This window comes from Rhinoderma darwinii, chromosome 1, assembly GCF_050947455.1.
Source record: "Rhinoderma darwinii isolate aRhiDar2 chromosome 1, aRhiDar2.hap1, whole genome shotgun sequence".
NCBI lineage: Eukaryota > Metazoa > Chordata > Amphibia > Anura > Rhinodermatidae > Rhinoderma > Rhinoderma darwinii.
The window spans coordinates 254,838,384-254,854,583 of record NC_134687.1 but is presented as its reverse complement, the minus strand read 5'-3'; the positions used below and the strand labels follow the sequence as shown (position 1 = coordinate 254,854,583).

Here is a 16,200-nt window from a genome sequence, read left to right as displayed (position 1 = left end):
TTTCACAATCGATTAAAAAGGACTATGGATTAAAGCATTTAATGTCAATCGCCATTCTAAGCTGAATGTGCCTGCTCTCGTCAGATCGCAGAAGTTACTCAGCTTAAGGCCTCGCTAGTACCAGTGTGGGAGACTGTCTGGGAATCCGTGGAGCGGTTGACTTTTTATTATGTCGTTTAGATTTTGTTTCACAATCGATTAAAAAGGACTATGGATTAAAGCAGTTAATGTCAATGGCAATTCTAAGCTGAATGTGCCTGCTCTCGTCAGATCGCAGAAGTTACACAGCTTAAGGCCTCGCTAGTACCAGTGTGGGAGACTGTCTTGGAATCCGTGGTGCGGTTGACTTTTTATTATGTCGTTTAGATTTTGTTTCACAATCGATTAAAAAGGACTATGGATTAAAGCATTTAATGTCAATGGCCATTCTAAGCTGAATGTGCCTGCTCTCGTCAGATCGCAGAAGTTACGCAGCTTAAGGCCTCGCTAGTACCAGTGTGGGAGACTGTCTGGGAATCCGTGGTGCGGTTGACTTTTTATTATGTCGTTTAGATTTTGTTTCACAATCGATTAAAAAGGACTATGGATTAAAGCATTTAATGTCAATGGCCATTCTAAGCTGAATGTGCCTGCTCTCGTCAGATCGCAGAAGTTACACAGCTTAAGGCCTCGCTAGTACCAGTGTGGGAGACTGTCTGGGAATCCGTGGTGCGGTTGACTTTTTATTATGTCGTTTAGATTTTGTTTCACAATCGATTAAAAAGGACTATGGATTAAAGCATTTAATGTCAATGGCCATTCTAAGCTGAATGTGCCTGCTCTCGTTAGATCGCAGAAATTACTCAGCTTAACGCCTCGCTAGTACCAGTGTGGGAGACTGTCTGGGAATCTGTGGTGCGGTTGACTTTTTATTATGTCGTTTAGATTTTGTTTCACAATCGATTAAAAAGGAATATGGATTAAAGCATTTAATGTCAATGGCCATTCTAAGCTGAATGTGCCTGCTCTCGTCAGATCGCAGAACTTACACAGCTTAAGGGCTCGCTAGTACCAGTGTGGGAGACTGTCTTGGAATCCGTGGTGCGGTTGACTTTTTATTATGTCGTTTAGATTTTGTTTCACAATCGATTAAAAAGGACTATGGATTAAAGCATTTAATGTCAATGGCCATTCTAAGCTGAATGTCCCTGCTCTCGTCAGATCGCAGAAGTTACACAGCTTAAGGCCTCGCTAGTACCAGTGTGGGAGACTGTCTGGGAATCCGTGGTGCGGTTGACTTTTTATTATGTTGTTTAGATTTTGTTTCACAATCGATTAAAAAGGACTATGGATTAAAGCATTTAACGTCAATGGCCATTCTAAGCTGAATGTGCCTGCTCTCGTCAGAACGCAGAAGTTACACAGCTTAAGACCTCGCTAGTACCAGTGTGGGAGACTGTCAGGAAATCCATGGTGCGGTTGAATTTTTATTATGTCGTTTAGATTTTGTTTCACAATTGATTAAAAAGGACTATGGATTAAAACATTTAACGTCAATGGCCATTCTAAGCTGCATGTGCCTGCTCTCGTCAGAACGCAGAAGTTACACAGCTTAAGGCCTCGCTAGTACCAGTGTGGGAGACTGTCTGGGAATCCGTGGTGCGGCTGACTTTTTATTATGTCGTTTAGATTTTGTTTCACAATCGATTAAAAAGGACTATGGATTAAAGCATTTAATGTCAATGGCCATTCTAAGCTGAATGTCCCTGCTCTCGTCAGATCGCAGAAGTTACACAGCTTAAGGCCTCGCTAGTACCAGTGTGGGAGACTGTCTGGGAATCCGTGGTGGGGTTCACTTTTTATTATGTCGTTTAGATTTTGTTTCACAATTGATTAAAAAGGACTATGGATTAAAGCATTTAACGTCAATGGCCATTCTAAGCTGAATGTGCCTGCTCTCGTCAGAATGCAGAAGTTACACAGCTTAAGACCTCGCTAGTACCAGTGTGGGAGACTGTCAGGGAATCCATGGTGCGGTTGAATTTTTATTATGTCGTTTAGATTTTGTTTCACAATTGATTAAAAAGGACTATGGATTAAAACATTTAACGTCAATGGCCATTCTAAGCTGCATGTGCCTGCTCTCGTCAGAACGCAGAAGTTACACAGCTTAAGGCCTCGCTAGTACCAGTGTGGGAGACTGTCTGGGAATCCGTGGTGCGGTTGACTTTTTATTATGTTGTTTAGATTTTGTTTCACAATCGATTAAAAAGGACTATGGATTAAAGCATTTAATGTCAATGGCCATTCTAAGCTGAATGTGCCTGCTCTCGTTAGATCGCAGAAGTTACACAGCTTAAGGCCTCGCTAGTACCAGTGTGGGAGACTGTCTGGGAATCCGTGGTGCGGTTGACTTTTTATTATGTCGTTTAGATTTTGTTTCACAATCGATTAAAAAGGACTATGGATTAAAGCATTTAATGTCAATGGCCATTCTAAGCTGAATGTGCCTGCTCTCGTAAGATCGCAGAAGTTACACAGCTTAACGCCTCGCTAGTACCAGTGTGGGAGACTGTCTGGGAATCCGTGGAGCGGTTGACTTATTATTATGTCGTTTAGATTTTGTTTCACAATAGATTAAATAGGACTATGGATTAAAGCATTTTTCGTCAATGGCCATTCTAAGCTGAATGTGCCTGCTCTCGTCAGATCGCAGAAGTTACACAGCTTAAGGCCTCGCTAGTACCAGTGAGGGAGACTGTCTGGGAATCAGTGGTGCGGTTGAATATTTATTAGGTCGTTTAGATTTTGTTTCACAATCGATTAAAAAGGACTATGGATTAAAGCATTTAATGTCAATGGCCATTCTAAGCTGAATGTGCCTGCTCTCGTTAGATCGCAGAAGTTACACAGCGTAATGCCTCGCTAGTACCAGTGTGGGAGACTGTCTGGGAATCCGTGGTGCGGTTGACTTTTTATTATGTCGTTTAGATTTTGTTTCACAATAGATTAAATAGGACTATGGATTAAAGCATTTAACGTCAATGGCCATTCTAAGCTGAATGTGCCTGCTCTCGTCAGATCGCAGAAGTTACACAGCTTAAGGCCTCGCTAGTACCAGTGTGGGAGACTGTCTGGGAATCCGTGGCGCGGTTGAATTTTTATTATGTCGTTTAGATTTTGTTTCACAATCGATTAAAAAGGACTATGGATTAAAGCATTTAATGTCAATGGCCATTCTAAGCTGAATGTCCCTGCTCTCGTAAGATCGCAGAAGTTACACAGCTTAAGGCCTCGCTAGTACCAGTGTGGGAGACTGTCTGGGAATCCGTGGTGCGGTTGCCTTTTTATTATGTCGTTTAGATTTTGTTTCACAATCGATTAAAAAGGACTATGGATTAAAGCATTTAATGTCAATGGCCATTCTAAGCTGAATGTGCCTGCTCTCGTTAGATCGCAGAAGTTACACAGCTTAACGCCTCGCTAGTACCAGTGTGGGAGACTGTCTGGGAATCCGTGGTGCGGTTGACTTTTTATTATGTAGTTTAGATTTTGTTTCACAATCGATTAAAAAGGACTATGGATTAAAGCATTTAATGTCAATGGCTATTCTAAGCTGAATGTGCCTGCTCTCGTCAGATCGCAGAAGTTACACAGCTTAAGGCCTCGCTAGTACCAGTGTGGGAGACTGTCTGGGAATCCGTGGTGCGGTTGACTTTTTATTATGTCGTTTAGATTTTGTTTCACAATCGATTAAAAAGGACTATGGATTAAAGCAATCAATGTCAATGGCCATTCTAAGCTGAATGTGCCTGCTCTCGTCAGATTGCAGAAGTTACACAGCTTAAGGCCTCGCTAGTACCAGTGTGGGAGACTGTCTGGGAATCCGTGGTGCGGTTGACTTTTTATTATGTCGTTTAGATTTTGTTTCACAATAGATTAAATAGGACTATGGATTAAAGCATTTAACGTCAATGGCCATTCTAAGCTGAATGTGCCTGCTCTCGTCAGATCGCAGAAGTTACACAGCTTAAGGCCTCACCAGTACCTGTGTGGTGAGACTGTCTGGGAATCCGTGGTGCGGTTGACTTTTATTATGTCGTTTAGATTTTGTTTCACAATTGATTAAAAAGGACTATGGATTAAAGCATTTAACGTCAATGGCCATTCTAAGCTGAATGTGCCTGCTCTCGTCAGAACGCAGAAGTTACACAGCTTAAGGCCTCGCTAGTACCAGTGTGGGAGAGTGTCTGGGAATCCGTGGTGCGGTTGAATTTTTATTATGTCGTTTAGATTTTGTTTCACAATCGATTAAAAAGGACTATGGATTAAAGCATTTAATGTCAATGGCCATTCTAAGCTGAATGTCCCTGCTCTCGTCAGATCGCAGAAGTTACACAGCTTAAGGCCTCGCTAGTACCAGTGTGGGAGACTGTCTGGGAATCCGTGGTGCGGTTGAATTTTTATTATGTCGTTTAGATTTTGTTTCACAATAGATTAAATAGGACTATGGATTAAAGCATTTAGCGTCAATGGCCATTCTAAGCTGAATGTGCCTGCTCTCGTCAGATCGCAGAAGTTACACAGCTTAAGGCCTCGCTTGTACCAGTGTGGGAGACTCTCTGAGAATCTGTGGTGCGGTTGAGTTTTTATTATGTTGTTTAGATTTTGTTTCACAATAGATTAAATAGGACTATGGATTAAGGCTTTTAAAGTCAATGGCCATTCTAAGCTGAATGTGCCTGCTCTCGTCAGATCGTAGAAGTTACACAGCTTAAGGCCTCGCTAGTACCAGTGTGGGAGACTGTCTGGGAATCCGTGGTGCGGTTGACTTTTTATTATGTCGTTTAGATTTTGTTTCACAATCGATTAAAAAGGACTATAGATTAAAGCATTTAATGTCAATGGCCATTCTAAGCTGAATGTGCCTGCTCTCGTTAGATCGCAGAAGTTACACAGCTTAACGCCTCGCTAGTACCAGTGTGGGAGACTGTCTGGGAATCCGTGGTGCGGTTGACTTTTTATTATGTCGTTTAGATTTTGTTTCACAATAGATTAAATAGGACTATGGATTAAAGCATTTAACGTCAATGGCCATTCTAAGCTGAATGTGCCTGCTCTCGTCAGATCGCAGAAGTTACACAGCTTAAGGCCTCGCTAGTACCAGTGTGGGAGACTGTCTGGGAATCCGTGGTGCGGTTGACTTTTTATTATGTCGTTTAGATTTTGTTTCACAATCGATTAAAAAGGACTATGGATTAAAGCATTTAATGTCAATGGCCATTCTAAGCTGAATGTGCCTACTCTCGTCAGATTGCAGAAGTTACACAGCTTAAGGCCTCGCTAGTACCAGTGTGGGAGACTGTCTTGGAATCCGTGGTGCGGTTGAGTTTTTATTATGTCGTTTAGATTTTGTTTCACAATCGATTAAAAAGGACTATGGATTAACGCATTTAATGTCAATGGCCATTCTAAGCTGAATGTGCCTGCTCTCGTCAGATCGCAGAAGTTACACAGCTTAAGGCCTCGCTAGTACCAGTGTGGGAGACTGTCTGGGAATCCGTGGTGCGGTTGACTTTTTATTATGTCGTTTAGATTTTGTTTCACAATCGATTAAAAAGGACTATGGATTAAAGCATTTAATGTCAATGGCCATTCTAAGCTGAATGTGCCTGCTCTCGTTAGATCGCAGAAGTTACACAGCTTAACGCCTCGCTAGTACCAGTGTGGGAGACTGTCTGGGAATCCGTGGTGCGGTTGACTTTTTATTATGTCGTTTAGATTTTGTTTCACAATCGATTAAAAAGGACTATGGATTAAAGCATTTAATGTCAATGGCCATTCTAAGCTGAATGTGCCTGCTCTCGTCAGAACACAGAAGTTACACAGCTTAAGGCCTCGCTAGTACCAGTGTGGGAGACTGTCTGGGAATCCGTGGTGCGGTTGACTTTTTATTATGTTGTTTAGATTTTGTGTCACAATAGATTAAATAGGATTTTGGATTAAGGCTTTTAATGTCAATGGCCATTCTAAGCTGAATTTGCCTGCCCTCGTTAGATCGCAGAAGTTACACAGCTTAACGCCTCGCTAGTACCAGTGTCGGAGACTGTCTGGGAATCCGTGTTGCGGTTGACTTTTTATTATGTCGTTTAGATTTTGTTTCACAATAGATTAAATAGGACTATGGATTAAAGCATTTAACGTCAATGGCCATTCTAAGCTGAATGTGCCTGCTCTCGTCAGATCGCAGAAGTTACACAGCTTAAGGCCTCACCAGTACCAGTGTGGGAGACTGTCTGGGAATCCGTGGTGCGGTTGACTTTTTATTATGTCGTTTAGATTTTGTTTCACAATTGATTAAAAAGGACTATGGATTAAAGCATTTAACGTCAATGGCCATTCTAAGCTGAACGTACCTGCTCTCGTCAGAACGCAGAAGTTACACAGCTTAAGGCCTCGCTAGTACCAGTGTGGGAGACTGTCTGGGAATCCATGGTGCGGTTGAATTTTTATTATGTCGTTTAGATTTTGTTTCACAATCGATTAAAAAGGACTATGGATTAAAGCATTTAATGTCAATGGCCGTTCTAAGCTGAATGTCCCTGCTCTCGTCAGATCGCAGAAGTTACACAGCTTAAGGCCTCGCTAGTACCAGTGTGGGAGACTGTCTGGGAATCCGTGGTGCGGTTGAATTTTTATTATGTCGTTTAGATTTTGTTTCACAATCGATTAAAAAGGACTATGGATTAAAGCATTTAATGTCAATGGCCATTCTAAGCTGAATGTCCCTTCTCTCGTCAGATCGCAGAAGTTACGCAGCGTAAGGCCTCGCTAGTACCAGTGTGGGAGACTGTCTGGGAATCCGTGGTGCGGTTGACTTTTTATTATGTCGTTTAGATTTTGTTTCACAATCGATTAAAAAGGACTATGGATTAAAGCATTTAATGTCAATGGCCATTCTAAGCTGAATGTCCCTTCTCTCGTCAGATCGCAGAAGTTACGCAGCATAAGGCCTCGCTAGTACCAGTGTGGGAGACTGTCTGGGAATCCGTGGTGCGGTTGACTTTTTATTATGTAGTTTCGATTTTGTTTCACAATAGATTAAATAGGACTATGGATTAAAGCATTTAACGTCAATGGCCATTCTAAGCTGAATGTGCCTGCTCTCGTCAGATCGCAGAAGTTACACAGCTTAAGGCCTCGCTAGTACCAGTGTGGGAGACTGTCTGGGAATCCGTGGTGCGGTTGACTTTTTATTATGTCGTTTAGATTTTGTTTCACAATAGATTAAATAGGACTATGGATTAAAGCATTTAACCTCAATGGCCATTCTAAGCTGAATGTGCCTGCTCTCGTCAGATCGCAGAAGTTACACAGCTTAAGGCCTCGCTAGTACCAGTGTGGGAGACTGTCTGGGAATCCGTGGTGCGGTTGAATTTTTATTATGTCGTTTAGATTTTGTTTCACAATCGATTAAAATGGACTATGGATTAAAGCATTTAATGTCAATGGCCATTCTAAGCTGAATGTCCCTGCTCTCGTCAGATCGCAGAAGTTACACAGCTTAAGGCCTCGCTAGTACCAGTGTGGGAGACTGTCTGGGAATCCGTGGTGCGGTTGACTTTTTATTATGTCGTTTAGATTTTGTTTCACAATCGATTAAAAAGGACTATGGATTAAATCATTTAATGTCAATGGCCATTCTAAGCTGAATGTGCCTGCTCTCGTCAGATCGCAGAAGTTACTCAGCTTAAGGCCTCGCTAGTACCAGTGTGGGAGACTGTCTGGGAATCCGTGGAGCGGTTGACTTTTTATTATGTCGTTTAGATTTTGTTTCACAATCGATTAAAAAGGACTATGGATTAAAGCATTTAATGTCAATGGCCATTCTAAGCTAAATGTGCCTGCTCTCGTCAGATTGCAGAAGTTACACAGCTTAAGGCCTCGCTAGTACCAGTGTGGGAGACTGTCTTGGAATCCGTGGTGCGGTTGACTTTTTATTATGTCGTTTAGATTTTGTTTCACAATCGATTAAAAAGGACTATGGATTAACGCATTTAATGTCAATGGCCATTCTAAGCTGAATGTGCCTGCTCTCGTCAGATCGCGGAAGTTACACAGCTTAAGGCCTCGCTAGTACCAGTGTGGGAGACTGTCTGGGAATCCGTGGTGCGGTTGACTTTTTATTATGTCGTTTAGATTTTGTTTCACAATCGATTAAAAAGGACTATGGATTAAAGCATTTAATGTCAATGGCCATTCTAAGCTGAATGTGCCTGCTCTCGTTAGATCGCAGAAGTTACACAGCTTAACGCCTCGCTAGTACCAGTGTGGGAGGCTGTCTGGGAATCCGTGGTGCGGTTGACTTTTTATTATGTCGTTTAGATTTTGTTTCACAATAGATTAAATAGGACTATGGATTAAAGCATTTAACGTCAATGGCCATTCTAAGCTGAATGTGCCTGCTCTCGTCAGATCGCAGAAGTTACACAGCTTAAGGCCTCGCTAGTACCAGTGTGGGAGACTGTCTGGGAATCAGTGGTGCGGTTGAATATTTATTATGTCGTTTAGATTTTGTTTCACAATCGATTAAAAAGGACTATGGATTAAAGCATTTAATGTCCCTGCTCTCGTCAGATTGCAGAAGTTACACAGCTTAAGGCCTCGCTAGTACCAGTGTGGGAGACTGTCTGGGAATCTGTGGTGCGGTTGACTTTTTATTATGTCGTTTAGATTTTGTTTCACAATCGATTAAAAAGGACTATGGATTAAAGCATTTAATGTCAATGGCCATTCTAAGCTGAATGTGCCTGCTCTCGTCAGAACGCAGAAGTTACACAGCTTAAGGCCTCGCTAGTACCAGTCTGGGAATCCGTGGTGCGGTTGCCTTTTTATTATGTTGTTTAGATTTTGTTTCACAATAGATTAAATAGGACTTTGGATTAAGGCTTTTAATGTCAATGGCCATTCTAAGCTGAATTTGCCTTCTCTCGTTAGATCGCAGAAGTTACACAGCTTAACGCCTCGCTAGTACCAGTGTGGGAGACTGTCTGGGAATCCGTGGTGCGGTTGACTTTTTATTATGTCGTTTAGATTTTGTTTCACAATAGATTAAATAGGACTATGGATTAAAGCATTTAACGTCAATGGCCATTCTAAGCTGAATGTGCCTGCTCTCGTCAGATCGCAGAAGTTACACAGCTTAAGGCCTCACCAGTACCTGTGTGGGAGACTGTCTGGGAATCCGTGGTGCGGTTGACTTTTATTATGTCGTTTAGATTTTGTTTCACAATTGATTAAAAAGGACTATGGATTAAAGCATTTAACGTCAATGGCCATTCTAAGATGAATGTGCCTGCTCTCGTCAGAACGCAGAAGTTACACAGCTTAAGGCCTCGCTAGTACCAGTGTGGGAGAGTGTCTGGGAATCCGTGGTGCGGTTGAATTTTTATTATGTCGTTTAGATTTTGTTTCACAATCGATTAAAAAGGACTATGGATTAAAGCATTTAATGTCAATGGCCATTCTAAGCTGAATGTGCCTGCTCTCGTTAGATCGCAGAAGTTACACAGCTTAACGCCTCGCTAGTACTAGTGTGGGAGACTGTCTGGGAATCCGTGGTGTGGTTGACTTTTTATTATGTCGTTTAGATTTTGTTTCACAATAGATTAAATAGGACTATGGATTAAGGCTTTTAATGTCAATGGCCATTCTAAGCTAAATGTGCCTGCTCTCGTCAGATCGCAGAAGTTACACATCTTAAAGCCTCGCTAGTACCAGTGTGGGAGACTGTCTGGGAATACGTGGTGCGGTTGAATTTTTATTATGTCGTTTAGATTTTGTTTCACAATCGATTAAAAAGGACTATGGATTAAAGCATTTAATGTCGATGGCCATTCTAAGCTGAATGTGCCTGCTCTCGTTAGGTCGCAGAAGTTACACAGCTTAAGGCCTCGCTAGTACGAGTGTGGGAGACTGTCTGGGAATCCATGGTGAGGTTGACTTTTTATTATGTCGTTTAGATTTTGTTTCACAATAGATTAAATAGGACTATGGATTAAAGCATTTAACGTCAATGGCCATTCTAAGCTGAATGTGCCTGCTCTCGTCAGATCGCAGAAGTTACACAGCTTAAGCCCTCGCTAGTACCAGTGTGGGAGACTGTCTGGGAATCCGTGGTGCAGTTGACTTTTTGTTATGTCGTTTAGATTTTGTTTCACAATTGATTAAAAAGGACTATGGATTAAAGAATTTAATGTCAATGGCCATTCTAAGCTGAATGTCCCTGCTCTCGTCAGATGGCAGAAGTTACACAGCTTAAGGCCTTGCTAGTACGAGTGTGGGAGACTGTCTGGGAATCCGTGGTGAGGTTGACTTTTTATTATGTTGTTTAGATTTTGTTTCACAATAGATTAAATAGGACTATGGATTAAGGCTTTTAATGTCAATGGCCATTCTAAGCTGAGTGTGCCTGCTCTCGTTAGATCGCAAAAGTTACACAGCTTAAGGCCTCGCTAGTACCAGTGTGGGAGACTGTCTGGGAATCCGTGGTGCGTTGAATTTTTATTATGTCGTTTAGATTTTGTTTCACAATCGATTAAAAAGGACTATGGATTAAAGCATTTAATGTCAATGGCCATTCTAAGCTGAATGCCCCTGCTCTCGTCAGATCGCAGAAGTTACACAGCCTAAGGCCTCGCTAGTACCAGTGTGGGAGACTGTCTGGGAATCCGTGGTGCAGTTGACTTTTTATTATGTTGTTTCGATTTTGTTTCACAATCGATTAAAAAGGACTATGGATTAAAGCATTTAATGTCAATGGCCATTCTAAGCTGAATGTCCCTGCTCTCGTCAGATCGCAGAAGGTACACAGCTTAAGGCCTCACTAGTACCAGTGTGGGAGACTGTCTGGGAATCCGTGGTGCGGTTGACTTTTTATTATGTCGTTTAGATTTTGTTTCACAATCGATTAAAAAGGACTATGAATTAAAGCATTTAATGTCAATGGCCATTCTAAGCTGAATGTGCCTGCTCTCGTCAGATCGCAGAAGTTACACCGCTTAAGGCCTCGCTAGTACCAGTGTGGGAGACTGTCTGGGAATCCGTGGTGCGGTTGACTTTTTATTATGTCGTTTAGATTTTGTTTCACAATAGATTAAATAGGACTATGGATTAAAGCATTTAACGTCAATGGCCATTCTAAGCTGAATGTGCCTGCTCTCGTCAGAACGCAGAAGTTACACAGCTTAAGGCCTCGCTAGTACCAGTGTGGGAGACTGTCTGGGAATCCGTGGTGCGCTTGCCTTTTTATTATGTCGTTTAGATTTTGTTTCACAATCGATTAAAAAGGACTATGGATTAAAGCATTTAATGTCAATGGCTATTCTAAGCTGAATGTGCCTGCTCTCGTCAGATCGCAGAAGTTACACAGCTTAAGGCCTCGCTAGTACCAGTGTGGGAGACTGTTTGGGAATCCGTGGTGCGGTTGACTTTTTATTATGTCGTTTAGATTTTGTTTCACAATCGATTAAAAAGGACTATGGATTAAAGCATTTAATGTCAATGGCCATTCTAAGCTGAATGTGCCTGCTCTCGTCAGATCGCAGAAGTTACACAGCTTAAGGCCTCGCTAGTACCAGGGTGGGAGACTGTCTGGGAATCCGTGGTGCGGTTGACTTTTTATTATGTCGTTTAGATTTTGTTTCACAATAGATTAAATAGGACTATGGATTAAAGCATTTAATGTCAATGGCCATTCTAAGCTGAATGTGCCTGCTCTCGTTAGGTCGCAGAAGTTACACAGCTTAAGGCCTCGCTAGTACGAGTGTGGGAGACTGTCTGGGAATCCATGGTGCGGTTGACTTTTTATTATGTCGTTTAGATTTTGTTTCACAATAGATTAAATAGGACTATGGATTAAAGCATTTAACGTCAATGGCCATTCTAAGCTGAATGTGCCTGCTCTCGTCAGATCGCAGAAGTTACACAGCTTAAGCCCTCGCTAGTACCAGTGTGGGAGACTGTCTGGGAATCCGTGGTGCAGTTGACTTTTTGTTATGTCGTTTAGATTTTGTTTCACAATTGATTAAAAAGGACTATGGATTAAAGAATTTAATGTCAATGGCCATTCTAAGCTGAATGTCCCTGCTCTCGTCAGATGGCAGAAGTTACACAGCTTAAGGCCTTGCTAGTACGAGTGTGGGAGACTGTCTGGGAATCCGTGGTGAGGTTGACTTTTTATTATGTTGTTTAGATTTTGTTTCACAATAGATTAAATAGGACTATGGATTAAGGCTTTTAATGTCAATGGCCATTCTAAGCTGAGTGTGCCTGCTCTCGTTAGATCGCAAAAGTTACACAGCTTAAGGCCTCGCTAGTACCAGTGTGGGAGACTGTCTGGGAATCCGTGGTGCGTTGAATTTTTATTATGTCGTTTAGATTTTGTTTCACAATCGATTAAAAAGGACTATGGATTAAAGCATTTAATGTCAATGGCCATTCTAAGCTGAATGCCCCTGCTCTCGTCAGATCGCAGAAGTTACACAGCCTAAGGCCTCGCTAGTACCAGTGTGGGAGACTGTCTGGGAATCCGTGGTGCAGTTGACTTTTTATTATGTTGTTTCGATTTTGTTTCACAATCGATTAAAAAGGACTATGGATTAAAGCATTTAATGTCAATGGCCATTCTAAGCTGAATGTCCCTGCTCTCGTCAGATCGCAGAAGTTACACAGCTTAAGGCCTCACTAGTACCAGTGTGGGAGACTGTCTGGGAATCCGTGGTGCGGTTGACTTTTTATTATGTCGTTTAGATTTTGTTTCACAATCGATTAAAAAGGACTATGAATTAAAGCATTTAATGTCAATGGCCATTCTAAGCTGAATGTGCCTGCTCTCGTCAGATCGCAGAAGTTACACCGCTTAAGGCCTCGCTAGTACCAGTGTGGGAGACTGTCTGGGAATCCGTGGTGCGGTTGACTTTTTATTATGTCGTTTAGATTTTGTTTCACAATAGATTAAATAGGACTATGGATTAAAGCATTTAACGTCAATGGCCATTCTAAGCTGAATGTGCCTGCTCTCGTCAGAACGCAGAAGTTACACAGCTTAAGGCCTCGCTAGTACCAGTGTGGGAGACTGTCTGGGAATCCGTGGTGCGCTTGCCTTTTTATTATGTCGTTTAGATTTTGTTTCACAATCGATTAAAAAGGACTATGGATTAAAGCATTTAATGTCAATGGCTATTCTAAGCTGAATGTGCCTGCTCTCGTCAGATCGCAGAAGTTACACAGCTTAAGGCCTCGCTAGTACCAGTGTGGGAGACTGTTTGGGAATCCGTGGTGCGGTTGACTTTTTATTATGTCGTTTAGATTTTGTTTCACAATCGATTAAAAAGGACTATGGATTAAAGCATTTAATGTCAATGGCCATTCTAAGCTGAATGTGCCTGCTCTCGTCAGATCGCAGAAGTTACACAGCTTAAGGCCTCGCTAGTACCAGGGTGGGAGACTGTCTGGGAATCCGTGGTGCGGTTGACTTTTTATTATGTCGTTTAGATTTTGTTTCACAATAGATTAAATAGGACTATGGATTAAAGCATTTAACGTCAATGGCCATTCTAAGCTGAATGTGCCTACTCTCGTCAGATCGCAGAAGTTACTCAGCTTAAGGCCTCGCTAGTACCAGTGTGGGAGACTGTCTGGGAATCCGTGGTGTGGTTGACTTTTTATTATGTTGTTTAGATTTTGTTTCACAGTAGATTAAATAGGACTATGGATTAAGGCTTTAATGTCAATGGCCATTCTAAGCTGAATGTCCCTGCTCTCGTCAGATCGCAGAAGTTACACAGCTTAAGGCCTCGCTAGTACCAGTGTGGGAGACTGTCTGGGAATCCGTGGTGCGGTTGACTTTTTATTATGTCGTTTAGATTTTGTTTCACAATCGATTAAATAAGACTATGGATTAAAGCATTTAACGTCAATGGCCATTCTAAGCTGAATGTGCCTGCTCTCGTCAGATTGCAGAAGTTACACAGCTTAAGGCCTCGCTAGTACCAGTGTGGGAGACTGTCTGGGAATCCGTGGTGCGGTTGACTTTTTATTATGTCGTTTAGATTTTGTTTCACAATAGATTAAATAGGACTATGGATTAAGGCTTTTAATGTCAATGGCCATTCTAAGCTGAATGTGCCTGCTCTCGTCAGATCGCAGAAGTTACACAGCTTAAGGCCTCGCTAGTACCAGTGTGGGAGACTGTCTGGGAATCCGTGGTGCGGTTTACTTTTTATTATGTCGTTTAGATTTTGTTTCACAATCGATTAAAAAGGACTATGGATTAAAGCATTTAATGTCAATGGCCATTCTAAGCTGAATGTGCCTGCTCTCGTTAGATCGCAGAAGTTACACAGCTTAATGCCTTGCTAGTACCAGTGTGGGAGACTGTCTGGGAATCCGTGGTGCGGTTGACTTTTTATTATGTTGTTTAAATTTTGTTTCACAGTAGATTAAATAGGACTATGGATTAAGGCTTTAATGTCAATGGCCATTCTAAGCTGAATGTGCCTGCTCTCGTCAGATCGCAGAAGTTACACAGCTTAAGGCCTCGCTAGTACCAGTGTGGGAGACTGTCTGGGAATCCGTGGTGCGGTTTACTTTTTATTATGTCGTTTAGATTTTGTTTCACAATCGATTAAAAAGGACTATGGATTAAAGCATTTAATGTCAATGGCCATTCTAAGCTGAATGTGCCTGCTCTCGTTAGATCGCAGAAGTTACACAGCTTAACGCCTCGCTAGTACCAGTGTGGGAGACTGTCTGGGAATCCGTGGTGCGGTTGACTTTTTATTATGTTGTTTAGATTTTGTTTCACAATAGATTAAATAGGACTATGGATTAAAGCATTTAACGTCAATGGCAATTCTAAGCTGAATGTGCCTGCTCTCGTCAGATCGCAGAAGTTACACAGCTTAAGGCCTCGCTAGTACGAGTGTGGGAGACTGTCTGGGAATCCGTGGTGCGGTTGACTTTTTATTATGTTGTTTAGATTTTGTTTCACAATAGATTAAATAGGACTATGGATTAAGGCTTTTAATGTCAATGGCCATTCTAAGCTGAGTGTGCCTGCTCTCGTCAGATCGCAGAAGTTACACAGCTTAAGGCCTCGCTAGTACCAGTGTGGGAGACTGTCTGGGAATCCGTGGTGCGGTTGCCTTTTTATTATGTTGTTTAGATTTTGTTTCACAATAGATTAAATAGGACTATGGATTAAGGCTTTTAATGTCAATGGCCATTCTAAGCTGAATGTGCCTGCTCTCGTCAGATCGCAGAAGTTATACAGCTTAAGGTCTCGCTAGTACCAGTGTGGGAGACTGTCTGGGAATCCGTGGTGCGGTTGACTTTTTATTATGTCGTTTAGATTTTGTTTCACAATCGATTAAATAGGACTATGGATTAAAGCATTTAACGTCAATGGCAATTCTAAGCTGAATGTGCATGCTCTCGTCAGATCGCAGAAGTTACACAGCTTAAGGCCTCGCTAGTACCAGTGTGGGAGACTGTCTGGGAATACGTGGTGCGGTTGAATATTTATTATGTCGTTTAGATTTTGTTTCACAATCGATTAAAAAGGACTATGGATTAAAGCGTTTAATGTCAATGGCCATTCTAAGCTGAATGTCCCTGCTCTCGTCAGATCGCAGAAGTTACACAGCTTAAGGCCTCGCTAATACCAGTGTGGGAGACTGTCTGTGAATCCGTGGTGCGGTTGACTTTTTATTATGTCGTTTAGATTTTGTTTCACAATCGATTAAAAAGGACTATGGATTAAAGCATTTAATGTCAATGGCCATTCTAAGCTGAATGTGCCTGCTCTCGTTAGATCGCAGAAGTTACACAGCTTAACGCCTCGCTAGTACCAGTGTGGGAGACTGGCTGGGAATCCGTGGTGCGGTTGACTTTTTATTATGTCGTTTAGATTTTGTTTCACAATAGATTAAATAGGACTATGGATTAAAGGATTTAACGTCAATGGCCATTCTAAGCTGAATGTGCCTGCTCTCGTCAGATCGCAGAAGTTACACAGCTTAAGTCCTCGCTAGTACCAGTGTGGGAGACTGTCTGGGAATCCGTGGTGGGGTTGAATTTTTATTATGTCGTTTAGATTTTGTTTCACAATCGATTAAAAAGGACTATGGATTAAAGCATTTAATGTCAATGGCCATTCTA

General features: G+C 41.9%; 1 protein-coding gene and 13 pseudogenes across 4 annotated transcripts in view; all 14 read left to right on the top strand.

The window, feature by feature from the left end:
• Window positions 1-16,200, top strand: part of NFIC (nuclear factor I C) — an 863,572-nt gene that overhangs the window by 615,906 nt on the left and 231,466 nt on the right. The window lies entirely within an intron of this gene.
• LOC142689555 (5S ribosomal RNA) lies at window positions 417-533 on the top strand (annotated as a pseudogene).
• LOC142701677 (5S ribosomal RNA) lies at window positions 603-719 on the top strand (annotated as a pseudogene).
• Window positions 1,161-1,277, top strand: LOC142709986 (5S ribosomal RNA; annotated as a pseudogene).
• Window positions 2,091-2,207, top strand: LOC142703554 (5S ribosomal RNA; annotated as a pseudogene).
• Window positions 2,277-2,393, top strand: LOC142708407 (5S ribosomal RNA; annotated as a pseudogene).
• On the top strand, window positions 5,067-5,183 carry LOC142701666 (5S ribosomal RNA; annotated as a pseudogene).
• LOC142701655 (5S ribosomal RNA) lies at window positions 5,439-5,555 on the top strand (annotated as a pseudogene).
• LOC142701633 (5S ribosomal RNA) lies at window positions 7,113-7,229 on the top strand (annotated as a pseudogene).
• LOC142709975 (5S ribosomal RNA) lies at window positions 7,485-7,601 on the top strand (annotated as a pseudogene).
• On the top strand, window positions 11,539-11,655 carry LOC142678177 (5S ribosomal RNA; annotated as a pseudogene).
• Window positions 13,398-13,514, top strand: LOC142678166 (5S ribosomal RNA; annotated as a pseudogene).
• Window positions 13,769-13,885, top strand: LOC142709964 (5S ribosomal RNA; annotated as a pseudogene).
• LOC142709353 (5S ribosomal RNA) lies at window positions 15,069-15,186 on the top strand (annotated as a pseudogene).